The sequence below is a fragment of the Mustela putorius genome, unplaced genomic scaffold (genome assembly GCF_011764305.1).
Source record: "Mustela putorius furo isolate JIRA1106 unplaced genomic scaffold, ASM1176430v1.1 tig00003850_pilon_pilon_pilon, whole genome shotgun sequence".
Lineage (NCBI taxonomy): Eukaryota > Metazoa > Chordata > Mammalia > Carnivora > Mustelidae > Mustela > Mustela putorius.
In genome coordinates this window covers 7,837,004-7,853,776 of record NW_025422002.1, presented here as the reverse complement: position 1 = coordinate 7,853,776, position 16,773 = coordinate 7,837,004, and the positions used below count along the sequence as shown (strand labels likewise).

At 36.6% G+C, this 16,773-nt stretch overlaps 1 protein-coding gene and 1 pseudogene across 2 annotated transcripts in view; one reads left to right on the top strand and one right to left on the bottom strand.

Annotated features, from left to right (window-relative positions):
* GRM7 (glutamate metabotropic receptor 7) overlaps positions 1-16,773 on the bottom strand; it is a 911,662-nt gene that overhangs the window by 505,907 nt on the left and 388,982 nt on the right. The window lies entirely within an intron of this gene.
* Positions 9,432-11,151, top strand: LOC101681841 (annotated as a pseudogene).

The window sequence follows — 16,773 nt, the reverse complement described above, 5'->3', positions numbered from 1 at the left end:
AACCTTCTTTAAGAATGTTTACTGAGGGGGATGCCTGGGTGGCTTTGTCAGTTAAGCCTCTTCCTTCAGCTCAGGTCATGATCCCAGGGTCCTGGTATTGAGCCCTGCATCAGGCTCCCTGCACGGTAGGGAATCTTCTTCCCCTACCCCTACCCCTGCTCTGTTCTATCTCTCTCACTAACTCTCTCTCAAATAAATAAATAAGTAAAATCTTTTTTTTTTTTTTTAAACGATGTTTACTGACTGCTTATAATGTCAGGGCACTGTTCTGGGTGTTCTGAAGGTCTAATAAGGAAAACAGATAAAGATTTTTGCCATTGTGGAGCTCTACCCTAAAATATTCTAGGGCTCAGTGAAAAATGAAAATAGGGGAACTTCCTTAAAAAATAGTAAGAAGAAGAATACGTTCTGGAGGGCTACAGCAGAGCATAACACCAAACAAAGGGCCTTTTCTAGGCATGGGGTCCTGTGGGAGTATAGGCTACATGCCCATGAAGCTAGCCTTGCTCCTTATATAGCCTTGCTATATATGGGCTATGATACAACTGTGCCCAAGAGAGCCTCACAAAGTAATCTCGATACATAAGGAAGGAACACTCTACTCCTACTTGCCTCGTTGACCTCCTGGGATGGGTGGCAGAGGTCTGTGTAGCTCTCTAAATGGGTCACATCCCACAGGGTTAACAGTATGCAGAGCTATGTTCCCTACACTTAGCACAAACTCACCGTACATTCTCCTTTTTAAGCAATACTTATGCAGCCATCATTTGTTAAAGTGCATAAATGCCAAACAATTTCAGTTTTCATGTTCTGATTTAATTAATCATCATACAATAGGATAATGAAACAACTCAATTTTTAGCTTCCATAAATATCTACTACATGATGAACTTGAAGTGTGCATTTATGAAGCATTCTCTGAGAGGGCCATAACCCAGTGGCCAAGAAATCTTTGTGGGATCCCTTAAAGAGGTGCAATTCACCAATAATGGTGGGTGAATTCATGAATGTATGTTTGAGAGTTCATTCAGGATAGTTTAAAAGCCCCACCTCCAGAATCTGAATGCCTGCTCCTGAATCCTTACTCTACCACATCCTAGCACTGCAACCTGGAACAAATTCCTCAACTTCTCTGAGACTTGGTTTCCTCAGCTATAAAGTGGGAGTAGAAACAGGATGCTGTGCAGATGAAATAAGTGAAAATGTATAAAATGCTAAAAACAGGGGCGCCTGGGTGGCTCAAAAGAACTCAATGGCAAGGGAAAGAACAGATGAGCAGGGAAATAAAACTTGTTCCTTTTGAGGCAGCCATTTCTACTGCCAACACGAGAACCATTTCAGACTAGCCTTATCATATAGGAGAGCTTGGAGTTCATGCATCTGCCTTTCTAGAACAATTTCTATTCTCCCTGTCTGGTTTCCTATCTATGATCTTTTTTCCCTCTTTCACTATCAAAAGTCAACCCAGGGAAGAGTTATAACTTAATGTGAACGGAAGTCAGAGATCTTCCATTTCCCATGGATTTTTATGAAGGGCATAGGGGGCTTCATGTAGAGTGGATTCCCTGTGTTCCCTCATGTTTAATCATATTATTTCAGGTAGCTGGAAAAAAATGGGAGGCATTGTCCTCTGGCTGATGGAATTTACTTATCCATTTTGGGCCTCTCACTTCAAGCAGCAGAAATGGAAGAGTTAGTAACTTTAATAATTTTCACTTGACTAAAGGTTATCCGTATGACTTTTAATGCATAAAGTGGATGTAAAGACCTTAAGTCTTAGTTGTCAGGGACTGTTTTGAGGAGTCACTATATTTGCAATTGTCTTACAGTGATTGGGTACACAGACTGAGTTCACTGAAAGGACTGGATTTCTTGGAACTGAACTCCATGGTGGCCAATGTACTTTGGATATTTTTGCACTGCCACCATCTGAACAAGTTACCTATCTCACAACAAGTATTAACATAAAATGATCCTAGGAATAAATCCCACTTGGTTGTGGTGAATAATCCTTATAATGTACTGTTGGATCCTATTGGCTAGTTTTTTGGTGAGAATTTTTGCATCTGTGTTCATCATGGATATTGGTCTGTAATTCTCCTTTTTGAGGGGGTCTTTTTCTGGTTTTGGGATCAAGGTAATGCTGACCTCATAAAATGAGTTAGGAAGTTCCTTCCATTTCTGGTTTTTGGAACAGTTTCAGGAGAATTGGTATTAATTCTTCTTTAAATGTTTGGTAGAATTTCGCTGGGAAGCTATCTGGCCCTGGGCTCTTGGTCTTTGGGAGATTTCTGATGACTGCTTCAGTCTTCTTACTGGTTATGGATCTGTTCAGGCTTTCTATTTCTTCCTGGTTCAGTTTTGGTAGTATATATGTTTCTAGGAATGCATCCATTTCCTCCAGCTTGTCAAATTTGCTGGTGTATAGTTGCTCATGATAAGTTCTTATAATTGTTCATATTTCTTTGTTATTGGTTGTGATCTCTCCTTTTTCATTCATAATTTTATTAATTTGGGTCCTTTCTTTTTGAGAAGTCTGGCCAGGGATTATCAATCTTATTAATTCTGCCAAAGAACCAACTCCTAGTTTCAGCTGTAAGGTTAGTTCAACATCCACAAATCAATCAATGTGTTACAATACATTAATAAAAGAAAGAACAAGAACCATATGATACCCTAGATAGATGCTGAAAAAGCATTTGACAAAGTACAACATCCCTTCTTGATCAAAACTCTTCACAGTGTAGGGGTAGAGGATACATACCTTAATATCATCAAGGCCATCTATGAAAAACCCACAGCGAATATCATTCTCAATGGGGAAAAACTGAAAGCTTTTCCCCTAAGGTCAGGAACACGGCAGGGATGTCCACTATCACCACTGCTATTCAACATAGTACTAGAAGTCCTAGCCTCAGCAATCAGACAACAAAAAGAAATAAAGGGCATCCAAATCAGCAAAGAAGAAGTCAAACTCTCATTCTCTGCAGATGATCAGATACTTTATGTGGAAAACCCAAAGACTCCACTCTAAAACTGCTAGAACTCATACAGGAATTCAGTAATGTGTCAGGATATAAAATCAATGCACAGAAATCAGTTGCATTTCTATACACCAACAATAAGACACAAGAAACAGAAATTAAGGAGTCAACCCCATTTATAATTGCACCCAAAAGTATAAAATATCTAAGAATAAACCTAAACAAAGAGGCAGAGAATCTGTACTCAGAAAACTATAAAGTACTCATGAAAGAAATTGAGGAAGACACAAGTAAGTGGAAAAACATTCCATGCTCATGGATTGGAAAAACAAATATTGTGAAAATGTCTATGCTACCTAAAGCAATCTACACATTTAATGCAATCCCTATCAAAATAACATCAATTTTTTTTCAAACAAATGGAAAAATAATCCTAAAATTTATATGGAACCAGAAAAGACCCTGAATAGCCAGGGGAGTGTTGAAAAAGAAAGCCAAAGTTGGTGTCATCACAATTCCAGACTTCAAGCTCTATTACAAAGCTGTCATCATCAGGACAGTATAGTACTGGCACAAAAAGATACACATAGATCAATGGAGCAGAATAGAGAGCCCAGAAATAGACCCTTAACTCTATGGTCAACTAATCTTCGACAAAGCAGAAAAGAATGTCCAATGGAATAGACAGTCTCTTCACCAAATGGTGTTGGGAAAACTGGACAGTCACATGCAGAAGAATGAAACTGGACCATTTCCTCACACCACACACAAAAATAGACTCAAAATGGATGAAAGACCTCAATGGGAGACAGGAATCCATCAAAACCCTTGTGGAGAACACAGGCAGCAACCTCTTCAACCTCAGCTGCAGCAACCTCTTCCTAGAAACATCACTAAGGGTAAGGGAAGCAAGGGTGAAAATGAACTATTGGGACTTCATCAAGATCATAAGCTTTTGCACAGCAAAGGAAATAGTCAACAAAACCAAAAGACAACAGAAAGAATGGGAGAAGATATTCGCAAATGACATATCAGTTAAAGGGCTAGTATCCAAAATCTATAAAGAACTGCTCAAAGTCAACACCCAAAGAAAAAATAATCCAACCAAGAAATGGGCAGAAGTTATGAACAGACACTTCTGCAAAGAAGACATCCAGATGGCCAATAGACACATGAAAAAGTGTTCCACATCACTGGGAATCAGGAAAATACACATCAAAACCACAGTGAGATACCACCTCACACCACTCAGAATGGCTAAAATTAACAAGTCAGGCAGAGACAGATATTTGCGAGGATGTGGAGAAAGGGGAACCTTCCTACACTGTTGGTGGGAATGCAAGTTGGTGCAGCCACTCTGGGAAATTCCTCACAAAGTTGAAATAGAGCTACCCTAAGACCCAGCAATCACACTGTTGGGTATTTACCTTAAAGATACAAATGTAGTGATCTGAAGGGGCACATGCACCTGAATGTTTATAGTAGCAATGTCCACAATAACTAAGCTATGAAAATAACCTAATGCCATATATATATATAGATACATATATCTATATAGATACACACACACACACACACACACACACACACACAATGTAATACTATGCCATTAACAAAATGAAATCTTGCCATTTGAAAAGAGGTGGATAGATCTAGAGGGTATTATGCTATGGGAAATAAGTCAATCAGAGAAAGAAAATTATCATATGATCTCTCTGATATGAGGAATTTGAGAGGCAGGGCGGGGGGTCATGGGGGCTAGGAGGGAAAAAATGAAACATGATGGGACTGGGAGGGAGAGAAACCATAAGAGACTCTTAATCTCATGAAACAAACTGATGGTTGCTGGGGGGTGGGAGGTAGGGATAGGATGGGTAGGTTATGGACATTGGGGAGGGTATATGCTATGGTGAGTGCTGTGAAATCTGTAAGCTGATGATTCACAGACCTGTACCCCTGGGCCAAATTAACATTATAATTAACATTATATGTTAATAAAAAAATATAAGGATTCTAATAGCCCAAACACAGAACTTTAATTTTATTCTCTACTGTTTGCTGTATTACAGTGATTTCAGAGCAATGATTCAAATTACTTTAGCATATGGGATTTGAACAGGATTTAGTATTTTTTTTTCAGGTATTTTCATTATATTCCTATGCTATCTCTGTTAAAAAGATAACATCCCCCCCCCCATTATGTTGATACCCTGACAAAAATAACGATGTGAGGTCAGGCATTTGAGAGAATAACTTAATTCTCTTGACTCCTAGCCAAGTATACTTTTCTCAGGAAATGGAACCATTCCCTTTTTTCTTGCTTTGAAAGCATTAAAATTCTTCCTGGTTGTTCAAACTTTTAATAGCTCCTTGTTGAACTGCATCAACTATGGCTACTTTCCTTTCAATATATCATTAGTGAAGACTTAATAACATAACATTCACCTTATGTCTCCCAATTGCCTACAGAATAATATCCAAACTCCTTACCAAGCTTTAGAAGGTACTTCACAATCTAACCCGAGTCAACCTCTCTGCCATTATAATCTTCCACTTTTACTCTGTATTTCCATGCTAGCCAAATTGATCTTCTTTCCATCTTTCTTTTTCCTAAGCTTCCCTAATTGGTATCTCTCACTCATAATCAAGTACACTATCTAATGCATTCATAAATGAACTAGACTTACTCCGAAGTTCCTGACTGCCTACCATGCAAGACTTTTAAATATTTTATCTATTTATTTGACAGAGAGAGATCACAAGTAGGCAGAAAGGCAGGCAGAGAGAGAGGGGGAAGCAGGCTCCTGTAGAGCAGAGAGCCTGATGCAGGACTCGGTCCCAGGACACTGAGACCATGACCTGAGCCCAAGGCAGAGGCTTAACCCACTGAGCCACCCAGGTGCCTCAAGAGTTTTAAAGATATTTTATAGTATGCCAATTATTTTTAATTTTTAAAATATTATTGAATGTTTAGTTTTTAAATGAATCCTTACTTATTAATATGAGTTAATTCTATGGTTAAATAACATTATAAAGTAGTTCTCTCTTTTATCTACTTCTAAGTACTTCTTGCCAAAACAGAAAAGAAAAAAAAAATTATGTATTCTGGCTCCCAATAATGGTCACTGGCAATTAGAAGGAATGATACAATCCTTTGAAAAAAATGCATAAAGGAAAAGGAAACTTCTGATTTTTTTTCCCCTTCTCTGTAGCTTTGATTCTTTAGGGATATCCAGTTCCAAGTAAGTTTTTCCATCAATATCTACTCTCCCCTTTTAGTGCAGAATATTCAGCTAAGCCTTTGGCCCCAAAGAATACTGTGACTAACTTCTGACCAAGAGATATGAGCCTGAGTGTCAACAACCTCTGGCCATGACCTTAAAATGAAAGAGTGTTCCCTGGCCTTCCCATTTCCTACTTTCTGCCCTATATGCAGACACAGTGGTACAACATCTTGATTTTTGCAGGTGAGGGCAATGCCCTGGGCATTGTAGAAAAAAACAGAGTCGCATTAGTGAAACAGAGGTACACTTCTCTCTTGTTTTGATTGTATTATTTTTGTTCTCTCTCACACACACACAACTACATCTCTATTATAACAAATATAGAAACATAAAATTCTTGTATATTTCCACAGATTTTTCACATGGCAAATTCAGGAGGGAACCTTATTCTAATGTGGTGATTTGTCTATGCCAATACTTTTCATTTGGCTGATTAAGAAGTGATTTGTTTAGTCATGCTCTTTTTTACCTTTAAATCTAATTTCATGTCCCTTGTTAGAGTCAGTTTTTATATTATTGACCCATATTTAATTTTTAAAATTATGTAACACAATGGTTTTGAAGATAAACATTCAAAATCATTGCTACCCACATTTTCTAATCGTCTCTAGGTATATGGCTGATAGCACATAAAATTATTGTGTCCAAAATAATACTGAGAATTCTTTTCCTCTCTCTCATTTACCTTCATTCTAAGAAATGATGGGAATTGTAAAAGCTAAACAAAGCCCAAGTAAAAAAATGCAGAGATCTATAGAAGGCACACTCACATTTACATCTATGCTCTAGGGACCTTTTGCTTTTACTTTCACAAGCCAGGTAACTTCCTGGAACAAAAACACATCAGGAAAGATAATATTGTGAATAGATGTAATGAGTTTTTGGGGGGAGAGTCACAAAATTCCTTTGAGAATCTCAGGCAAGTTATCCCAGACTACCTATCTATCTATCTACACACACACACACACACACACACACACACGGATATTTAGCATATAATTCAGTGAATTCACTTTAAAGACTTCTAGAAGACCGTATATGAGTTCCAGAGTAAAATCCTAGACTTGAGACTGATATCCAGATATCCATACTCATGTCTGTGTCTATGTCTATGTCTGTGTCTGTGTCTGTGTCCGTGTCTGGTCTGTATCTATGTCTGTCTATCTATCTACCTATACTTTTCATCCTGGATTTTTCATACATTTAGTGTTTAAACTGCTGTGTTCTCTATCTTATATCTACTTATGAATAATGATAAACATAATAAAACAATAAGATCAGCAACTTCTTTTATTAATGACTTCCCATGTCTCAGCTATTGTGCACTTTTTCTGTCACTTAGTCTTCAAAATAAGTCTTTTATATAGATGACTTACTCTTGATGGTATATCTGAAACATTGAATATTTGTATCACTGGTCAAAGGTCTCCCATAGAAAGTGACAGAGTTATTATCTGAAGATAAAATTATTTAATATGAAGCCAGAACTCAAAACGACCTAATTATGCCAGATAAAACCAACCTATATGGTTAATTTCATTCTCAATCAACTTTTTTTCTTAAATTGAAGAATAATTTACATGTCATAAAATGCACAGATTTTGAGTTTCAGTGAGCTTTGACAAATGCGTAACCACTGACATAATCAGAAAAGGAGCATTTCTCTAACCCCCAAAATTTCTTTTTCAATTAATCTACTTCCTCCAAATGTAAACACTGTTCTGATTTTCAGCACCACATAACAGCTTTGACTATTCAAGAATGTCGCAGAGGGGTGCCTGGGTGGTTCAGTGGGTTAAGCCTCTGACTTCAGCTCAGGTCATGATCTCAGGGTCCTGGGATCGAGTCCCGCATCAGGCTCTCTGCTCAGCAGGGAGCCTGCTTCCTCCTCTTTCTCTCTCTGCTTGCCTCTCTGCCTACTTGTAATCTCTCTCTGTCAAATAAACAAATAAAATCTTAAAAAAAAAAAAGAATGTCACAGAAATAAAATTATTCAGTATGTTCTTTTTGTGTCTGCCCTCCTTTAGTGGACAGGTTTTTTAAAATCCATCCATACTGGTCATTCATTCAATTCTATTGCTGTATAGTATTCCCTCATATGAATACAGCACAATTTGCAATATCCTTTTTGCTCTTCATGAACATCTCAGTGACTTCTAGTTTTGACCATAATGAATAAAGGTCCTATGAGTATCTATGCACAAGTCTTTAAGTGGACCCATGCATTCATTTTTTTATTTTAATAAAAACTAGGAGTGAGATTGCTGGGTTATAGTCCAGGTATGAATTTAAATTTATTAGAAACTACTGAATGTGTTTCTAAAATGACTGCCATTTGATGTTCCCACTAGTGATATGAGAGTTCTAGCTTATAGACAACATTGATACTGTCAGTATTTTTTTGCTGTTTTTTTTTTTTTTTTAGTTGTAGTTTTAGTCATTCCAGTGGTTGTAGGCTAGCATCTCATTGCAGTTTTATTTGGCATTTTCTTGATGGTAATGACATCGAGTACTTTTCAAATTCTTATTTCCTTTTTGTGCTTACTTTTGTGAAATTTTCACTAAGTCTTTGACCTTTTCTTACTGGATTCTTTGTCTTTTTATTATTGATATGTAGGCATGCAGACATTCTTTTTTTTGAATTATTAATTTTTTATTTTTTATAAACATATATTTTTATACCCAGGGACATTCTTAATTTATAAAAAAAAGTATGAGGTATATATATTATTTTACATACTATCATATTTTTTCCTTCTAGGTACGTAGGTTATCTTACTAATGAGCAGAACTTTTAGGTTTGACAAAGTTTAACTTACCCATTTTTTTCTTTTATAATTTAGTTAGTGCTTTTTATGCTGATGAAATCTCTTCTTACACTGAAGTCATGCATATATACAGCTGACCCTTGAACAACATGGGATTAGGAGTAGTGACCCCCCACAAAGTTGAAAATCTGCACATACCTTTTGACTCCCTAAAATCTCAACTGCTACTAGCCTACTGCTGACCAGAAGTCTTACCAGTAATATAAACACTCAAGTAATACATATTCTGTATATTATATGTTATATACTGCAGTATTAAAGTAAAGTAAGCTAGCCCTCACTCCTCTCCGACGGCCTCCCTCACCGTGCACATGCTCTGCCGCTGCCCTGCAGAAATGCTTCAATTGCCCACAGTCCCTCACCAAATTAGGCCTGTGTCCAGAGCACTGGCTCCTCATCTCACTCAGGCCTATGCCAAAGATGTAAAATTTGGTGCAGATGCCCGAGCCTTAATGCTTTAAGGTGTAGACCTTTTAGCTAATGCTGTAGCCGTTACAATGGGGCCAAAGGGAAGAACAGCAATTATTGAACAGAGTTGGGGAAGTCCCAAAGTGACAAAGGATGGTGTGACCATAGCAAAGTCAAATGACTTAAAAGATAAATACAAAAATATTGGCACTAAACTTGTTCAAGATGTCACCAATAACACAAATGAAGAGGTTGGGGACAGCACCACTACTGCTACTGTCTTGGCATGCTCTATTGCCAAGGAAGGCTTCGAGAAGATTAGCAAAGGTGCTAATCCTGTGGAAATCAGAAGAGGTGTGATGTTAGCTGTTGATGCCATAATTGCTGAACTTAAGAAGCAGTCTGAACCCATGACAACCCCTGAAGAAATTGCTCAGGTTGCTACCATTTCTGCAAATGGAGACAAAGAAATTGGCAACATTGTTTCTGATGCAATGAAAAAGGTTGGAAGAAAGGGTGTCATCACAGTAAAGGATGGAAAAACACTAAATGATGAATTAGAAATTATTGAAGGCATGAAGTTTGATCGAGGTTACATTTCTCCATACTTTATTAATACCTCAAAAGGTCAGAAATGTGAATTCCAGGATGCCTATGTTCTATTGAGTGAAAAGAAAACTTCTAGTGTCCAGTCCATTGTACCTGCTCTTGAAATTGCCAATGCTCACCATAAGCCCTTGGTCATAATTGCTGAAGATGTTGATGGAGAAGCTCTGAATACACTCGTTTTGAATAGGCTAAAATTTGGTCTTTAGGTTGTGGCAGTCAAAGCTCCAGGTTTTGGTGACAATAGAAAGAACCAGCTTAAAGACATGGCTATTGCTACTGGTGGTGCAGTTTTTGGGGAAGAAGGATTGACTCTAAATCTTGAAGATGTTCAGCCTCACGACTTAGGAAAAGTTGGAGAGGTCCTTGTGACCAAAGATGATGCCATGCTTTTAAAAGGAAAAGGTGACAAGGCTCAAATTGAAAAATGTATTCAAGAAATCATTGAGCAGTTAGATATTACAACTAGTGAATATGAAAAGGAAAAGCTGAATGAACGTTTGGCAAAACTCTCAGATGGCGTAGCTGTGTTGAAGGTTGGTGGGACAAGTGATGTTGAAGTGAATGAAAAGAAAAAGGTACAGATGTGCTCAATGCTACACGAGCTGCTGTTGAAGAAGGCATTGTTCTGGGAGGGGGTTGTGCCCTGCTTCGGTGCACTCCAGCCTTGGATTCATTTAACTCCAACTAACGAAGATCAAAAAATTGGTATAGAAATTATTAAGAGAACACTAAAAATTCCTGCAATGACCATTGCTAAGAATGCAGGTGTGGAAGAATCGTTGATAGTTGAGAAAATTATGCAGAGTTCCCCAGAAGTTGGTTATGATGCTATGCTTGGAGATTTTGTGAATATGGTGGAAAAAAGGAATCATTGATCCAACGAAGGTTGTAAGAACTGCTTTATTGGATGCTGCTGGAGTGGACTCTCTGTTAACTATGGCAGAAGTTGTAGTCACTGAAATTCTTAAAGAAGAGAAGGAACCAGCAATGGGTGGAATGGGTAGAATGGGAGGGGCTATGGGAGGTGGCATGTTCTGATTCCTAGAATAGTGTTTTACCATTATTAATGAACTGTGAGAGGAAGCCCATGCTGTGCTCCTCACCCATAACTTCAGAGAAGTCAGTTGAAGGAAATGATTGAAGAAAAGGCTGGCTGATGTTTAAGAAAATCACTATAACCATCAGTTACTGGTTTCAGTTGACAACATATAATGGTTTACTGCCTCATTGTCCATGCCTACAGATAATTTATTTTGTATTTCCGAATAAAGACATTTGTACATTCCTGATAACTGAGTGCAAGAGCCATGTACCAATGTACTGCTTTCAACTTAAATCACTGAGGCATTTTTACTACTATTCTGTTAAAATCAGGATTTTAGTGTTTGCCATCACCAGATGAAAAGTTAAGAAGCAGCCTTTCTGTGGAGAGTAAGAATAATTGTGTACAAAGTAGAGAAATATTCAATTATGTGAAAACCTTTGTGTAATAAAAATTTGTTTAAAGTTAAAAAAAGAGTAAAGTAAGCTAGAGAAAATTTACTTGAATAATCATAAGGAAGAGAAAAGACATTTATAGTATTATATTGTACTTAACTGAAAAAAAAACCCTCTGTAAGTGAACCCATACAGTTCAAACCTATGTTGTTCAAGGGTTAATTATACTCTCACATATTTTGTTTTCCTAAAAGCTTGATAGTCTTAAGTTTTACAATACATTTATGATTCTGATTAATTTTATGTATGTTGAGAGATAAGGTTGAATTTTTTTAAAAAAAAATATAGATATATAGTTGATCAAGCAACTTAGGCTAAAAAAAAAAAAAAACCAAAAACACAAAACAAAAAAAACAAAATACACCAACTTTCCTAACACTATTGAATTATCTTGGCACTTTTGTAGAAAATCAGTTGACATGTGTGAATCTATTTCTGGGTTCTATTATATTGATTTGGTCTATTTTTCTATTTTTATGCCAATGTGATATTGTCCTGATTACTATAGCTGTATAATAGGTCTTGAATCTGGCATAGTAAGTCCTCCAACCATGTTCTCATTTTTCAAGCCTGTTTGGGCTACTGGCTGTTCCATATCACTTACATTTCCATATAAACTAAGGAATTAGCTTTTACAATCTCTACACAAGACAATCCTTCTGGGAGTTTGACTGGAATTGTATTGAATTTACAGATCAGCTGGAGAATTGACATAGGGAGCTGTCTTAGATCTATTCACACCTTATTCAGACTCATAAGGCGTGAGTCCACAGCTGGTACCTGTCTATCCACAAGGATTCAAATCAGGTAAGGACTTGGCAGCAGTACACAGGTCAGGATTCCTACTGCATGTAGTCCTTATTTCTGTACAAATAACCATCCAGGAATTACTGTCTTTGATCTACCAAATGATGACAGTTGAGGGAAGACGAAACAGGATCCCCACTGTGGATGTGAGGCTCACCTTTCTTAGCCCTATGCACATAGGAGCCAGTATCTCTTGTAACAATATCATGGATTTAGTTTCCAGGACTCCTGCAAGAGATATGTCAATATATAGGATTCACTTGACTAAAAGAAATCAAAAGTTAAGTCTTTCTATCAGGAATTTATATTACTTCCCAGGCAGATGCTATTCTGGGGTCACATTTATCATATAGTTAATGTTGCATCTTTTTCATATTTCTAGGGGAGCTGAGATAGAAAACTCTGTAGAAATCTAATTATTTTTTTATTTAATTAATTTTCCCTTTAGTCCAATACCAAATTCCATCTTGATACTAAGTTCAAGTTCTCATGTAGAAGGAAAAGTTTTTTGTTTAAGATGCACTTAAGGGTGAACTAGTAATATTAAGTCTTTCTAAATATAAGCAAGTTATAATTCTCCAGTTATTTATATTTTTCCTTAATTCTTCGTAGCAATGTCTTGAAATTTTCAAGGTAAAAGTCACATACATATTTTTTTCAAATTATTATAAGTATTTTATTATTCTGATGTTATCTCAAAGACACTTGCAATTTAAGAAATGTTTAAATAACGAATTCATTTACTAACACTGTAATCTTTATTTTCTCTGTGTTATAAGGCCCTAAACACGTTGCTATTATTTTGGTTTGAATACTCAAATGTAATTCAAAGAATTTAAGAATAGGAAAAAACAATGATTTATATTTGTCTGCATATTTACATTTCTAGTGCTCTTTATACCTTTCCAAAGATCCAAATTTCTATTATGTTTCATTTTCCTCATACATACAGAATTCTCTATGTTGGTTCCTCCTGTGTAGGATTGTTGAGATTCATTCTCTCAACTTTCGTATTTGAAAATGTCTTTATTTTATCTTTATTTTTAAAGTATATTGTATTAGTCAGGGTATTCCAGAGAAACAGAACAGGATCAAAAGGAGACATACTTTTCACTCTCTCTGTCTCACCGCTTCCACTCTCCTTCTCTCCCTCCCTTCCTCTCTCTGTCTGTCTAAATGAGCATACAGGAGTATGTGTGTGTGTGTGTGTGTGTGTGTATGTGTGTGTGTGTGTGTGTGTAAAAAGAAGGAGGTGGTTGATTGATAAAGAATTCGCTTATGTGTTTGTGGAGGTTGATAAGTCTCATGATCTGCCATCTGCAAATTGGAGTCCAGAAAAGCCCATGGAGTAATTCCAGTCTAAACCTGAAGGTCTGAAAACCAGGGGAGCCAACGGTATAAGTCCTAGCTCAAGAATAAAGGCCAGAGAACCAGGAGCATCAGTGTTCGAGGGCAGGAGAAGGTGAATATCTGTTTAACAATAGAACAAATTTTCCCTTCCCCATCTTTTTGTTGTATCCAGGCTCTTAATGGATTGGACAGTACCAACCCACACTGGTGAAGGTAATATTCTTTATTTGTCCACTGATTCAAAAGCTAATCTCTTTTATCTACAACCTCACAGACATACCCTGAAATAATGCTTTACCAGTTATCTAGGCATCCCTTAGGCCAATTAACCTGATACATAAAATTAACCATCACAGATATTTCCCCTGGATATAGAACTCTAGATTTACGGCTTTTCCTTTTCTCTTTTCTAATTCAGCATTTTAAAGATTTTTTCATTGCTTCTCACAAGAAGTAGGACATTGTTTATTCTTCTTTACATTTTTCCCTTTTCTCTGTCCACTTTTGATAAGTTTCATCTTCTTTGGTTTTCAGCAGTGTGACTGTGGTGTGCCTAGATATGATTTTCTTTGCATTATATTGTATGAGGTTCAATAAGATTCTTTGATCTACAAATAATTGTTATTCATCATTTTAAGATATTTCTGCCATTACTTATTCTAATATATTTTTGCCTCTTTTAAAAAATTTTTAAATTATTTTATTAACATATAATGTATTATTTACCCCAGGGGTACAGGTCTGTGAATCATCAGGCTTACACATTCACCACAACCCATACCCTCCCCAATGTTATTTTTTGCCTCTTTTTATCTCCTAACCCTATTGGGAGTCTAAATATATATGTATATATACATATACATACATATGTATACACATGTATGTGTATACACATATACACAGATATATGTGTGTATATATGTATATGTGTGTGTCTACACACACACACACACACACACACACATTATTTGATGTTATGCCACAGGTGATTGAAGTTTTGTTCAGTTTTTTTTCAGTCAATCTGAGCTTCATTTAGATGATTGCTATTTATCTTTCCTCAAACTGATTGATCAAAGAATCTTATTTCCAATGAGCTGTTACTCTCATTTAATAAGTGTATGACTTTAAAACTGCATTTTTCAGTTCTAGATTTCCATTTAGTTATTTTTAAAGCATTTTTTACAATTCTCTTGAAAATAATGTAATAAAAAATCATAGTAATATAGAAACCAGAAAATGTAGGTTTTGGAAATCACAGTATATCTATTATATTACCAGCCATCCATTCTCTCTTCTTTTGGTAATTATACTTTTACTTTGTGGGATGTCTATTTCATTTAGGCTCATCCTGACTCAGGAGTAAAGTGCATGACTTTAGCTTAAAGAAATCAGTTATTTACAGTCCCCTGAGCAAACTGATTGCTTTGGGTATAGGTTCATGTTTCATTCAGAACCAATGAAATATCAGAAGAATTTCTACAGGAATTCTGGAAAGGGACTTCTCATTCTTGTAGCATTTTATCCCAGAACTCTGAAAAGTCTAGAATTGCTGAAACCATTTTGCCATCATGAGATGATCAACCTGAAGATGGGATCAACATACAATAAGACAAGGGACAACTTGAGCTAAGGAATTGAAGGTGAGGTCTGATCCAAAGCATCAAGCCTCAATCTTGCCTATATTGCATGAGGCAATATACCATTTTACCTTAAAATGATAGAGACTGGATTATTGGTTAACTCTAATGCCAGCTGAATTTAGGTTGGGGCTTTGAAAATGATGGATTATAGATTATGTCATAAGTGAGGCAGCCATTAGAGTTGTTCAGGTGGTCGGCTATACCTACTAACAACCTCAAAAGGTTATTTCAGTTTGTCATGAGCATATCATTACCTTCCATCTGTGAAGTGCTATGAAAATGTTTGGAAAGCATTGCCTTATGCAAATGATTTAATATTTCTAAACTTCATTTTTACCATATGTTAAATAAGAAAGCTATAAAATGGTATCTTTTTTTTTTAAAGATTTTATTTATTTATTTGACAGAGAGAGACCACAAGTAGGCAGAGAGGCAGGCAGAGAGAGAGAGGGGGAAGCAGGCTCCCTGCTGAGCAGAAAGCCTGATGTGGGACTCGATCCCAGGACCCTGAGATCATGACCTGAGCCGAAGGCAGCGGCTTAACCACTGAGCCACCCAGGCACCCCTATAAAATGGTATCTTTAAAGGATTTTTAATCTATACCATTTTATGAATCCACATGGTCAATTTTGGCCACAAAATTCCAATAGCCAAGTCCAAAACCATATTGTATAACCCTGATAGGAAATGGATTATGTCAATACTAAAAGAAACAAAAGGAAAGGCATAATTAACAAATGGAGACACACTGAACACACAACACTGGGACACACTGGGTCATTAGTGATGAGTGTGCATAAAAAAAACTTTCTAAAATGGGTCAGATCACTTCACCTATAACCTAGATGGTAGCACCCAGTTTTAAGAAAACTCTACACCTAAAACTGCAAACACATCAAAATAGATAGATACTGAGTCTAAAGTCCCTGTCAACATTAAAGTTTCCATCATTTGATTACTATTCAATAATCAATAATTACATTCCCATGTGCAAGAAAATTGTCTGAAGTTGCAAACAAAAAGGAATGGCATTCAAAAAGTCTATAGCAGAAAGCGAGACATAGATTGAATGTGGGCACATCCAGTGTCACAAAGAAAAATACACTGCATTATGCTGGAAGAGGTCTTATTCATCCTCTAGCACAAATCCATCATTTTAAAGATGAGAAAGACCATGACAAATCTGATCTTTTCTGATAAAACAAATAGGTTCTTTTGCCACATGGCGCTCAACCACGGTCTTCTAATTTGAGGTGTACACCCTGTAAGAGATCCCATATTATGAACCTCCATGGCTTCCTTTCCTGGTAAATAAATAGCATGTGGTATCCCTCTGGACCATTTAGCTCTTGCTAGTCAGAGAATC